Here is a 14,058-nt window from a genome sequence, read left to right as displayed (position 1 = left end):
GAGGCAGGTACTCAACTTGTTCACAGTATTGTGCTTCTGCCTCTGTCTTCTTGCAGTTCTGGGGATTCAACCCCCAGCCTTGCCCATGCTCTACCACTGAGCTAGATCTCCAACCCCCAAGCCCTTTCTAGAAACAGCAAACAAGTCTGCAAAACTCTGCCCTCGTGCTTCTGAGAACATCTCTACATTCACACCCACTTGTGCCAGTTTTCCTTAGACAGTGGGTAGTTTTGTAAGTTTGTGATTCCGCATGCATAAAAGCTGCAGGTCACCAGGCAGTGGTGGCACAAACCCTTAATCCCAGCACTTGAGAGACAGAGGCCCCGGCCATTCCCTCAAAGGAGTCCACGATCATAATACACATTTAAGGAAGAATTTTCCTTAAAGTGACACTATCTGGCAGTCATTAAGAAGCATTTTGCGGGGCCGGAGAGATGGTTCAATGGTTAAGATAACTGTTGTTCTTTCAGAAGACATAGGTTTAGTTCCTAGCACCCATATGTAGGCTCACAACTTTCTGTAAGTCCAGCTCCAGGGGATTTCATCTGCCGTACCTGGGCACGAATATGGTGCACATACATGCATGCAGGCAAAACGCTCGTATACGTAAAATTCAAAAGAGAAAAGGAAAGAAGGAGGGATGGAAGAGAAGGGGAAGGAAGGAAGGAAGGAAGGAAGGAAGGAAGGAAGGAAAGAAGGAAGGAAGGAAAGAGAGAAAGAAAGAGAGAAAGAAAGAGAGAAAGAAAGGGTTGCTGATAATCTATATCTCCTTGAACTTTTCAGTGGCCGTGTCCTTATGTAATTCTCTTCTCACCATGGGTACCTGCGCTTTTCATATTTAATCATATGCTGCTTTTGTAACAACTGTTGTGGATCTGCGCATCATCTTTACTAATCAAGAACAAGAATTATTGATTTTCCTATGGCCTATGGCCTCATATCCCTTAAAGCAAACTCAATAACTGGCATCATATAAACAAAAATCTCAACACACATTTTAGTTGCTTTAACCCTGTCTCGAAAAACCAAAAAAAAAAAAAAAAAAAGAATTAAACCCTGTGGTGGTGGCACATGCTTTTAATCCCAGCATTCAGGGAGACAGAGGCAGGTGGATCTCTGATTTCAAGGCCAGCCTGGTCTACAGAGTGAGTTCCAGGATAGCCAAAGGTACACAGAGAAACCCTGTCTTGAAAAACCAAACCAAAAAAAAAAAAATTAAATATCCATTTTAACATTCTGTACATTATTTCCTGTTAATTAATATTGTGAAATTTCTTGGTTACATCAAGAAAAAAATATGTAAACAAATTTAAAGTTTTTTGAAATATAAATTTGGTGTCATTATTTCATAATTCTTAACTTCCTCTGCTCTGAATATGATCTTTAAGCAAGTCACATTTATGGCCAGTTCTCAAGGAAATGTCTTTGCTTGAATGTTACAGTCTGAATGTCATCTACTAATAAGATTGGAATCCACATTATTTAATTTCCTACTAAGGGTCTTGCTCCCACAGGTTGTTAATAATCTCTTGTCTGCATGACCTCTTTCTCCTAGTAAACTGTGGATTCTTCAAGGACAGAATCCACGAGACAGGCATATTAAGTGTTTGTTGACCAGTTGCTATGTACTTGAAACCATCCTGGTCTAAAATACAGCTCACTGGATTCATGGTATTACATCACCTCAGTGATTACGGTTATACCTTTCATTCCAAATGCAAGATGGCAGTGTATTCCTTTGATTTCCATGGAATCTGTAAAGAAAAAAGAACAAGGATAAATATTATAGAACACAAAATAATATCCATGCACCATTACTAAAGACATCATCTAGTTATGTAAAATTAGTAGCAAAAGTGCAAAATATACAGTGATTTTTTTTTCAGAACCAGCAAAAACTACCTACCCAAATAGTCACATAAAGAATTTGAAAGTATAATGTACTCTTAGGTCAGGGCTTACATGTATTACAGTTCTTCTGTGCTTAGGGGAAGGAAGATCAACCAAGAACTTAGACCAAAATTTTAAGAGTCAGAATTGTTGTGGTTATTTGTTACAATAGGAACAGTAAGCCAATATAAGATCACTAATCTCTCCAAGGTCTGTTCCAAATGCTAACAGTGCACTGCGATCATCAGAACTACAGCACAATCCATACTTAGAGGAGTCAATGTAGATTAGAAGTGGGAAGGGGCGTTTTAATGGTCTACACTTTCTCTGGGGGACTCGCCATTATCAGGAGGTGTTTCTCTAGTTACTGTAGGTACGCTCCTACCTAGTTAGTCCTGTTCATCTTCCTATCCCCTCTGAGCCCTTTCAGTCACCCTGGTGGCCTGTGTTTATTGGGGCTGATTTTGTTCCAAGACATCAAGCAAAAAGAAAACTACAGTCTCTGTTTCAAGAATCCCTTACTCTTCCTTCACCTGCTCTTCCTCAAACATCATTGCAAACAGGCATGACCCTTTAATTTTATAAATTCCCATTTCCTGGTATCAGGTGTTTGCCAAAAATACACATTATTAACAACAAGGGTTTCTCTTCCCTCATCCGCAGCAGTGGAGTTAAATTTTAGGCGGCATTTTCTGTAAATGCAAGCTCACTGGTCTAAAAGCCGAAGAGAGAGGACCTTGTGACTACCCTGGGAACCCAAGGTGGGAGGAGCAGGGCTGCAACACACAAACTCATTAGAATGATTGCCAGCCAGATGGTCAGGGCCTGGGTCGTGTGGTTTTCTCTTTTGTTTTGTTTGTGTGTTTGTTGTTGCTGTTGTTTTTCATGTGCAAATTGATTCCTGCTTTAATAATAGGGCACCACAATGATAATAAATAGTCCTGAGACATCAGAGTCCTCATTTACTTCTGAGTTTAGTGTTAGTGTAGAGGAAAGAAGAGATGAGGATCTGGTGGATAGCTGAGTCATCTTTACCAGCTTTTGCCCTGACAGCTCTCACTGGCAAATACTCAGTGGGAAGGAGCCTATTTTCACTGCCCCGGGGAAAACTTGAGCAAGGAGACATGGTTGCGACACTGTAGAAACTGAGAAAGAAGGCAAAAGGAAAACTGGCCTTCACTCAACTTCAGAGCTTTTTGAAAAATGACTATTATTAGAAAAAGTCTTGGGTGTTAATCTTGGGAAATTTCATAAGTGACACAATGTTTTGGATCCTTTTTTGAGAACTTTTGGCTTCCTCCTTGGCTGTCTTCTCTTGCCCATCCCAGAGGGCTTTCCAGAAGCATGCTTCCTGGATCATAGCTTACTGCTCAGGGCTTCCCTTCATTGGATGTGGGTCCCTTTAAGTCCCAGCTGACTCTCTGTCAGCAGCTACCCCTCTGCTTGTCAGAGGCCTGTCCTCCTCAGGGACTGTTCTTCCCCATGCTGGGTACCAGTCCTGCCCTGGACCTTGAGAAATGCAATGTAGCAGATTTCCATCATTAACAAAGAGGCTCATCAAACAACAGGAGTCGAAATGGTCAATGCCCTCTTTCTGGAATCCCCTGATCCTGTGGGAACAGCAGTAGGGGTCCGACACAGAACATCATAGCAAGCTGAAATCAAGCAAGTACGATGAGACTCTCTCTTCTGACTTGCATATGAGCAACGTGTTGGGGAGAGAGTGAAACATCATGTCACATGGTACCTCAGGTGGGTTTGGTTGACTTGCATGCCTCTTCCTAGCTCCCATGGTAACAGAAGGTACCATGCAAGCTTCTAAAGGAGAGAAACAACCAACAGTCCTACCCAGCTATGATGCCGATGAACCACATGACTAGCTCTTTTTGTTTGTTTGTTGAGAAGACTCAACAACCGTTGCAAAGGTTCACCCTTCTTCTCCACAGCAACAGTTCCCTGCTGACAGAGATGCTCTTCGTCCGCCCTCAGAAAACAGCCTAATAGAATTTCACTGTCGTCTACAAACAGCTCTGCCCGGTGTTTATTTTTAGACCCTTAAATGCTTTCAGTACATCTTTATAACGGAACAACCAAATTCATAAAGAGGTTCTATACATTGTTTATTAAGTGACAGTAGTTTTCAAAATGATGTAAACACTTCCGCTACTGGGCATATTATGCTGATCTCAAGCATCAGTTTGTAGAAATTAAAAGGTAATTTCTACAATACAAACACTACCATCATTCCTATAGCTATAAACATAGCAACAGCACATGGGGCCGAGAGCTGCCTCTGAAAGCCGCAGGGAAAGGTTTATTGGTAGGACAGGCTGCTTAGGAGATGGTTTGTCGATATGTCTAAGGCAGAACAAACCATTGTTTTTATTGCTATCCACACTGGGGGAAGCTATTTTAAAACCACAACCCAGGAAAGAATAAAACATGCATGGCGATCATTGTGGCAGTTGTCCTTTTAGATCTATCTCTTCTGGTTGCCACTAGCAACAGGAAAATTAAGCTGAAGGAATTTTAATAAAATAAATACTGCTTTGTACGTACTGGTAAAAATATCCTAGTGCTTTGTAAAGTGAGTAAGAGAAATTATTGGTCTGAGTTTTCTGGACAGAAATTTTAAAAATCTTAAAACAACAGTCATCAATCATGAGAATGTGAATGTTGGAGCCAGGAAGAATAATATCTGTGGAGCGTGCGGAGCATCTCTCTGCTCTGCAGAACCTGAAGCAGGGAGATTTACTTCCTTGGCACTCACACACAGAGGCAGAGATAAAATTAAATATCCAGCGTCTGAACTGGAAAGGGATCTGAGCTCCAACAATGCCGAGAGAAATCCTGCAGGCTTTGATCAGCTGAACACATTCGACCTTGTAAATAAAACCTTACTAACCAAAAGCTTTAATAGCACAAAGATGAAATAACCGAAGCTTAGTCCAGCATTAAGTCCTGGGCAGGATTCTGGAGGTTTGCCTATCTTTACTAATTTCCTCCTCGTGTGTCTATGGATCTGACAGATAATCAATCTTCCTATGGAGAAAAGTTTGCCGAAAGAAATACAAAATGAGTGACAAGGAAAAGTAGAACCTACCTTTGTGTAATTTTATTTTATTTTTTAATGTTTACGGGTAATTTGCCCAAATGCACGCATGTCTACCACATGTGAATCTGGTACTCACAAAGGCCAGAAGAGGGTATCAGATAATCTGACACTGGATTTATAGACAGTTATGAGTCATGATATGGGCCCTGGAAATCAAACGCGGGTCCTCTGAAAGAGCAGCAAATGCTCCTTATCACTGAGGCATCTCTCCAGCCACTTGTGTGACTTTAAAGGCCTGTCCTTTCCATTCTGCCTCCCTGGTTCTTAAAGACAAAACATAGAACAGTGTTTATTGCCCAGCCTCTGCATCAGAGGATCCAGGAGGGTTTCCTAGGTGCCAGGCGCTTCCCTTACATAATTCTTCAAAAGCACTGCAGGCCATAGCACCCTGTGGCCTTGTGAAATAGGTATTTAGAATACCGGCATGGAAACCCATTGAGGGGCTTAACTGAGATTACAGAAACACCAGGGGCCACAGCTGCCATCTGAAACCAGAGCTGTCTGACGCAAACATGTTATTTATGCCCTCCCGTTCTGTCTCTGACAAGACACAACCTTCCAGTAATGGTGCCGTATGTGTGTTAGGGGCGGGGAGTGAGGGATGTTACACAGCATCGTGGCAGATGAGGGGTGTGTTAGGGGTGGGAGTAAGGGATGTTGTACCAGCATCGTGGCAGGTGAGGCTTTCCTCACTGAGTCCAGTTTGATTTTATAAGCTAAAGTCTGACCTCTGGCAAAGTCAAATATGTATATATACATTGAATATTGTTGCATAATGAAATTATTGTGTATGTTTTGAAGACTATATATCTTCAAAAGAAGAATTTTGGCTTCTGTGTACATTAAAAAACAAAAGGAAAAATACAATGAAGCAAAGGATTTTCTGGACAAATTATATCGGATGAAGTGTTGTTGCTCCATGGCGGCTCTCTCTCTGACTCTGCTTTCTTCCAGCATTCAATTCTGTCTTCTCCACCTACCTAAGTTCTGCCCTATCAGGGGCCCAAAGCAGTTTCTTTATTAACCAATGAAAGCAACATAAAGACAGACAGAAGGACCTCCTACACCATTAACTGGTTGTCACAGTCAAGTTATTTAAGATATCCATCACCTTGGATAATTACTTTTCTTGCATATGATGTTAAGACCTGCTTTAGAAAATTTCAAGTATCAAAGTTGTTGGGTCACGGGATTGGGGGTGGGTTTAAAGAAGTTTGGGGGAAATCCACTTATGAAATTCTTAATTAAGAAAAGTATGGTAAACCTTTAAGTATAAAATATAGCTTTGTTGGGTCTAGTCACCATCTGGAATTAAATCTCCAGAACTTATTCAATCTCTATAAGTGGAATTCTGTGCCATTTGACCAACATTCTACAATGTATGAGTCATCCTCAAATTTCACAGCATGGGGCAGGCTCCAGGGCCTTGTGGCACAGGACTGTCATCCTCTCTACTCTGGAGAGGGAGCCAAGTGGAATGCAAGGCCAAGGCCTCTCTGTGCTACAGAATGAGTTCAAGTCTGCCTGGGCAATTTGGGAGGGTTTATTTCACAGTCATATTTAAAATAAAAGAGAGAGCTGGCAGTATAGCGCAGAGGACACCCAGCATGCACAAGGTCCTGGGTTCAGTCCCCACACTGGAAAGGTGAAAAAGACCCAGCAGACTCTTTTCAGACAACCTCTTGATTTTGCACTAAGACCAACTGGAAAACTGAAGGCACTGCCCAGGCCCCATGCCCCATGACCTATGCCCCATGACCCATGCCTGGAATCTATATGGAGCCCCATACTGCTGGAAACCAACAAACGAAAGGTCAGTGGAAAGATAAGAGTTGTTCGTCTAATTCAGCCGAGTAGAAAAACGGAGAATTCAGAAGCATGAACACACGACTGTCGAGTAAATTCTAAGAATTTAAATTTCAAAATACCATTAAAAGTGATACAGCTTCACAACATGGTTTGTACAGCCCTTTAAAGGAATGTGTGTTCTCGCAATGATGTGATAACCTTGTGGGTGCTCTCAAGGCAGACCTGTGGTTTTCAGAGCCGACACCCCAGTCCCCTGAATTCTCCCTGACCCTTGACTTGGTTATCTTTCTCAACTCATTTCTCTGTTTCACTGATTTCTGCTCTTATCTTTATGTGCTCCCTTTTCCTTGTTTTCTCTGTTTTTCGCTTTCCAGCTTCTTGTGAACACATGTGTGCACATGTGCATACACGGGTGGGGGCCAGAGGTCAACATCAACTGTCCTCCCGAGCTGCTCTCCTGCGTGTTTCTTGAAACAGGGTCTCTCCCCTAACTGGAGCTCACTGACACAGGCAGACTCGGAGCAGGATGGCTCCAGGGACTCTCCTGTCTCTGCCTCCCCAGCACTGGGTTAGAGAGTGACTGCTGTGCCCAACTTTCTGTGTGAGTTTAGGGATGTGATCTCAGGTCCTGGTAACATGTTACTGCCTGAGCCATCTTCCCAGCTTCATTTCTCCCTTCTTAAGGCAGACCTCAAATTGTTGGTGAATAGATCTTCTTGCAGGATAAAAGAATTGAAAGATTTTAAATTCTCTATGAGTACTGATTTTTCTGTGTCACATAGAGTTGAAAATGTTATTTTGTCATAATTTTAATTTGAAATGTTTTCTATCTTCCTCATTCCCTCTTTGATCTGCAGGCTATGTAGGAGTTTGCTTTTTAGTGCCTTATATTTGGAGTTTCCTTAGATTTATATTATGATTATTGACTCTTAATTCAGTTCTGCTGTGGTTAGAAAAGCAACTCTATATGATTGCATTCCTTTCAGGTTGATGATGTTGTTTAATAGTCTAGAATAATTGAAGGACCATCCACATCTTAAAGTCATACACATTTTGTGGTTATGTGGTATAGTGTTACATAAATGCAAGCTAGGCTGTGATGACTGACCACCTTGCCCAGATCATTTATGACCTTAATTATTGTTTTGTCTGGTTGCTATATAAACTAGTGGTATAAGGATATTGAAATCTCCAAATATGATTATGGATTTTTTTATTTTTACCTTTAATTGTCTTAACTTTGCTTCCAGTATTTGGATGCTATATTAGTATTAGTTATATGAACATTTAAAATTATTATGGCTTTCTACTCCATAGATCCTTTTAACATGATAGACGATTTCCATTTGACTCTAATAATGTATTTTTGTTCTAGTATCTGTGTTATCTGACACTAACATAGTCACTGCAGTATCGCGGTAGCATTAATTCTAATTGGTATTAATAATAAAATCCCAGAGTCAGATATAGGGGTGAATGCTGAAGATTAGAGAAGCAAGGCAACCAGCCTCTAGAGAGACCTTTTACTTGTCCCAGTGATCAGACCGAAGGGGCGACCTTGTTCTCTGATTGTCTCCTTAGACTTTGTCCTCTGACTACATTACTGAGCTAGAGCCCTGTCTCTTCTTCCCCGGTGTTTATGTTCCTGGTTGTGCAGTGGAACTTTTTACTTTGGGGTCTTTTATTTTTAATCTCACACAAGATCCACGAGGTGCAAAGCCTAGCCCTAAAATAAGAGTTTTTCTCTTCCTGAACTGGACAGATGTTACTAATTCTATTATCCAAATTCATCTAACTGAAAAGTTATGACAGAAACCCCTCTCTGGAAAACCCCTGACACAGCTCATCCTTTGTTAAGTTGAATCTTGTTGCTACTAGATGGAATTGAAATCCACATCAATGGAAATAATTCAATCAGCTAAAGGGGTTCTGAGTCACAGCAAAGGAGGGTTTGTGGAATTCCATGAGTAGTTGTGAAATCAGCAGCAAAGAATTCATTATTTACCACGCTGACCAAACTACCTATTGATTTTCACTATACCGATTCCAGGGACAAAATCCGTAGCCCAGCAGAGCACACAGCAGGTGCAGAAGAGAAGAGTCTCTCAAGTCCTACAAACCTAGACTTGAACTCCAGGACTTCTGTTTGCCAACTCTGCAGCCTTGAAGATAGTCCTTAATCTCTGTTACTGCTGTAGCCATCGAATAGGAACAGCCGGTTTTAATGCGTACCTTTACTGTAAATGCTTATAAAGCGTTTATTTAAGCCACATAGCAAATAACGTTTATACTGAACAAACAGAAAATAACATAACCCTTTCGGTGGCATCATTCCTATTTTTATTTATGATACTTATCTGACCAAGTTCATTGGAAACATGTAGTAGCTATTAAGGCTAACTTAGTAGATGCCCTTGGCAATATCACCCAAATTCAAAAGGTTTTATTTATCCTATATACTCATGGTGCTTCTAAATCAACAGAGGAGGAAGGACTTTCAGAACTTTTTTTTCCTGATAAGCATATATTAATAGTAGGAAAAGATTTATTTACCAACCACTGAGAATAACCCAGGCACTCTGTGCTAGGTGTCTTCCCTGCAACAGCCATTTAAAGTAAAAGATAACGGAAATGAAGGAAACTGAAATGCCTTTGAGAATTTGCCAACGCTGCAATACAAAACTGGAACTTGAGGTGCATTTCTAGAGCCCTCACTCTCTGACTTTGTTCAGAGCTTTCCCCCAAAATATGCAAGCCCTCTCTTGGTCTCTAGTCCTCCCCTAGTTCACCCAGAGGCCCAATCCATCGTAAGCACCTGCTCAAGGATAACATCAACAGGGGCCTGAAGAGAACGGATCTTGGTTTCTGGAAACAATATCATTCTGAAGATGCTGTGAATTAAATCCTATAACAAGCAGAGAATAGCCAACACTGTAGCAGGCATTCACAAGCCTGACACCAGGTCAGCTTTTCTTCTAACACTTGCCTATGGCCGTCACTGTGCTTGCCAGCATTCTCTCAGCAAGATGCCTTTGCCTTGGTTACCAAAGGAGAGAGCAGAGCCAGTTCCCATCTACAAACCTCACCCACGCTGAGTGACTCACCCTCAGAGGGAGGACAGGGACAGGATTCAGCTTCAGGCTCATAGGTGAGAATTTTCAGGATTATCAGGAACGTTAGACAGTGGTGTCAGCTGAAATATCACATTTTCAAATGCATCTGGGGACAAGGGTCGAGGTTGAGGGCTTGTGAATGGAAAGAAAACATATAGTTCTCCCAAAAATAAATAAAAGTGGTCTTTGGTACTTATTTAAAATAAAATATTAATATCACTCCTAAAAGGCATACTGTAGTAGCAGTGCTATAGTCAACACAGCATGGTTTAATTGGCCTGGGTATGGTAACACATGCCTTTGATAAGAGGCAGAGGCAAACAGGTATCTGTGAGTTCAAGGCTAGCCTGGTCTATATAGTGAGACCCTGTCTTGATATATCAATCTCTTTAATTCCTACATTTTTGGAACATTCATATGTCTAAGTAAGCCGAGACAGGGTATTCAAATGTAAACTTTAAGAAGCCCTTCATGAGAAACTATTGCTGCCCTACTTGAAAAATAATTTCTGGTGGGCCTGTGAGACAGCTGAGCAGGGAAACGCACATATCAATGAGCCTGATGGCCTGAGTCTGGTCCCTGGGACCCACATGGTGGAAGGAGAGAACTGCCTCTTCCAAACGTGTGCCTTGTCATGAGTACAACCACATACATATGCACATACATGCACAAGATAAACAAATAATTGTAAAAGATTAATTAAAATTTTAAAAATGCATTTACTGGCATGATCATTTCTAGTTAATTGATGTTATCTGTAGAGACATTAATTCCAACAGTATCCCTACATCCTTTGCTTTGAATCAGGTTACCCTTAAATTCCTAAATAACACAGGAAAGCAGTTTCAGTGAGTGTGTTTCTGCATTTCTGTATGTGTACACATGTAAATATGTATATATTTCTTTTCCAGCACATAACTGGGAAAGCACATAACTGGAAAAGAAATAGAATTCACCTGTATGTGACACTAGATTTGAGTAATTCTCCAGTGGCTCAATAAACACAGAAGATGAAAAATCATTAAAGAATTCATACACTGATTTAGGGTTTGTTTGGTAGTTTTGTTTCCAAACAACGAAAATACCTAATATAAATTATATATGAATCATAATATAAGGATGAAAATAATAGCCAATCAGTCTAAAGCACTGCCCTTGAAAAGTAGACTGAGATTTACATGGACAGTGAATAAAGTATAAATCAATAGATGCTCTCATTTTCTATATTTATGAGCTAGACAGAAATGGAAATTTCTTAGGAAAGACAAAAGGACACTATTCCTCCATGCACATGTACACACAGAAAGACACAAGACACAAGATTTGTGTATACATACATTTTATGGTACTCAAACTTAGGTATGCCAGGCCAACGAGAAGGTAGATTTGGACATCTATTTATTTTTTTAATTTTTCTTTCTTTTTCCTTTGTTTTGTTTTTGGTTTTGGTTGGGGTAGGGCAAATAAGGGGACAGATTGTCATTCACTCTGCAGTCCAGGATGTCTCAGAATTGCAATTATCCTGCCTTCGTCCTGAGACATACGATTACAGGCATGAGACACAGTGCTTGAAAAAATCCACTATAATGGATTCCAGGGCTGAGCTGGATCTTTGGGAATCCACCTAATTTATTCACCTGGCAGAGGACTTTTTCTAAGGCATCAAAGGGCCAATGTGAGTTGACTGTGGGCTGAGGAAAGAATCTCGATTTTTATGATGTGCCCTTTGTTGCTATTGTTTAGAAGTGACATTGCTTTCTGTTTGCTTTTTTGTGTTCAGATCATTAATATTAAGATATTGAGTTCTTGGCTTTGCCAGACTGATGTGGCGGCTTAGATTAATGCAGACAAATTGTGATAAGTATTTGCATAACTTTAATGGAAAACCAGACTCATGAAACCAAGGTTCCCCCAGAGTACAGGAAACAGGAAGGGGCGCGCGGCTTCTGTGCACCCAATTTATCAGTAAACATTCGCCCGAGGAAAGCCCGCCCACAATGGGCAGGCTTATCCCTACACCAGACACCAACTAGAAACAAAACACAGAGCCTAACCACAGATTTTAGACTAGGGATATAAGCATGTCACAACACAATGACTTTTATCCCTCTGTTGAGCTCTGATCCTAAGACTGGAATGCTGTCAAAACCAAAGCTGGTATAATTCAGATCTGGAAAATCAGTGGGGTTCTGGAAGGATCCTGTTGTCATAGCAACCCAGACTGTCCCATGTAGAGCCCACTCTGACAGGAAGCACTTCTCTCCAGGAACTTGGCTCAAGTAATAAAAAACATGGCTGCAACCCTAAAGTCTGGGAAACTAGGCTTTCTACCAACCTCACAATCCGTGGGTTATAGAATTAGTCTCTCTGGGTCTCATATAACCTCTTCTTTGTATTAGTATATGGACTAAGGCAGGCTCTTTACCACACCTTGTGGCTATGGATACCACACACAGCTAAGTTCAGGGTGAGGATTAAATGAAGTGAGCCATGTAAAGTAGCAAACACACTAATAAATATCTGTTCCGCATCCTCTTTGACATCTGAAACATCAATATTCTGACAATATTTTGTGTCAGACAAACAAAAGTTTGTGTGTAGTGATTTGGAATCATTGGGGTTTTATTCAGTTCTTGTTTGTATACTCACTTCTGCTCTCTGTGTGATTATTTTCACAATTTCAAAAAAAATAATGTTTTCCTCACAAGTCTTTTACAAACACCATGTAACTAAAAGCTAATGAATCTGAGGGATGCAGAGCCACAGTTAAATATTCATGTGCTGGTTCCAGAATTCACCCAGCTGCTCCTCACCCTCAGCTCTCACATGTCTGGTGAGATCAGTCTTGGAATTAGTGTGCATCTGTACAGTGTGCTCCCTCTTCTCCACAAAAAGCTATTGGGAAGTCAGTAATGTTTGTGGGTTTATTTTTATTTTGTTTTGTTTTATTTTCATAATCCGTAGTTTCTTGCTATTAAGAAAATGCAGCAATTTGGGTAACAACCAATGGTTTGCTTAAATTTCTTAAGTGACTGTTTCTTTATTCGAATACCTATCTTATTCACAAATCTACTTATTGTTCATTATTTTGTCTTTTTGTTGTTGTTATTTGAAACAAGCTCTCATATAGTAGAGTACTGTGGGACAATGGTCTTGTGTCCTGTAAATATTTGTCACTTACATTGTTTAATAAAATGCTGATTGGCCAGTAGCCAGGCAGGAAGTATAGGCAGGGTGACCAGAAGAAGAGAATTCTGGGAGGAGGAAGAGCTCAGTCTGTAGTCATCACCCAGATGCAGAGGAAACAAGATGAGAATGCCTTACTGATAAAAGGTACCAAGCCATGTGGCTAACAGAGACAAGAATTATAAGTTAATTTAAGATGTAAGAGTTAGTTAATAAGAAGCCTGAATTACTAGGCCAACCAGTTTATAATTAATGTAGACCTCTGTGTGTTTCTTTGGGACTGAAGGGTTGCAGGACAGTAACTTTCTATCAACAGTAGAGGTTGTCACTGAACTCCTGATCTTCCTGTCCCCACTTCCTAAGTGCTTCATAAGCCTATATTTTCAAATATGACAAAAAATCAATGAAATAAAACATTTACAGTGTCTTGCATGCTCCAGTATTTTGCATAGAGAAGTTTAAATATAAAAGATACTTTCTGAAATAAACCATAAACTAACCTTGGACAGAAACATAGAATTACAACAGCCCAAATTTTGACATCTAAATGAATGGAAGGAATTGCTGACTATTTTGACAGAACAAGTACAGATACCCAAAGGAACTGACACATCAAGTCTCTGGGAACCATTAGTGGAAACTATCCTTAAGGAATCTGTTCTTAGAGTGTGACTGGCAAGATGTACAGCAATTAACCAGGTAAGTACAGTGGAATGCACCTTTAAACAAGAATCCTCACATGATTAAAAAAAAAAACCAAATAACAACAACAACTACAAGAGAAAACAAAAAAAACATTGCTTGTTAGAGGCTACTTAGTGTGAATCATCACAATTTACCATTACATAGCTTGGTTTCCACCTGTTGTAATCAAGTATTTAAGAACAGAAATTTAAAGGGGAGAGGTAAGTACACTCTGCCTTATAATTTTGGAGGTTTCAGTCC

Source organism: Alexandromys fortis, unplaced genomic scaffold, assembly GCF_014885135.2.
Source record: "Alexandromys fortis isolate MF-2015 unplaced genomic scaffold, M_Fortis_MF-2015_v1.1 scaffold_43, whole genome shotgun sequence".
Classification (NCBI taxonomy): domain Eukaryota; kingdom Metazoa; phylum Chordata; class Mammalia; order Rodentia; family Cricetidae; genus Alexandromys; species Alexandromys fortis.
Note: the sequence above shows the minus strand (reverse complement) of the source record.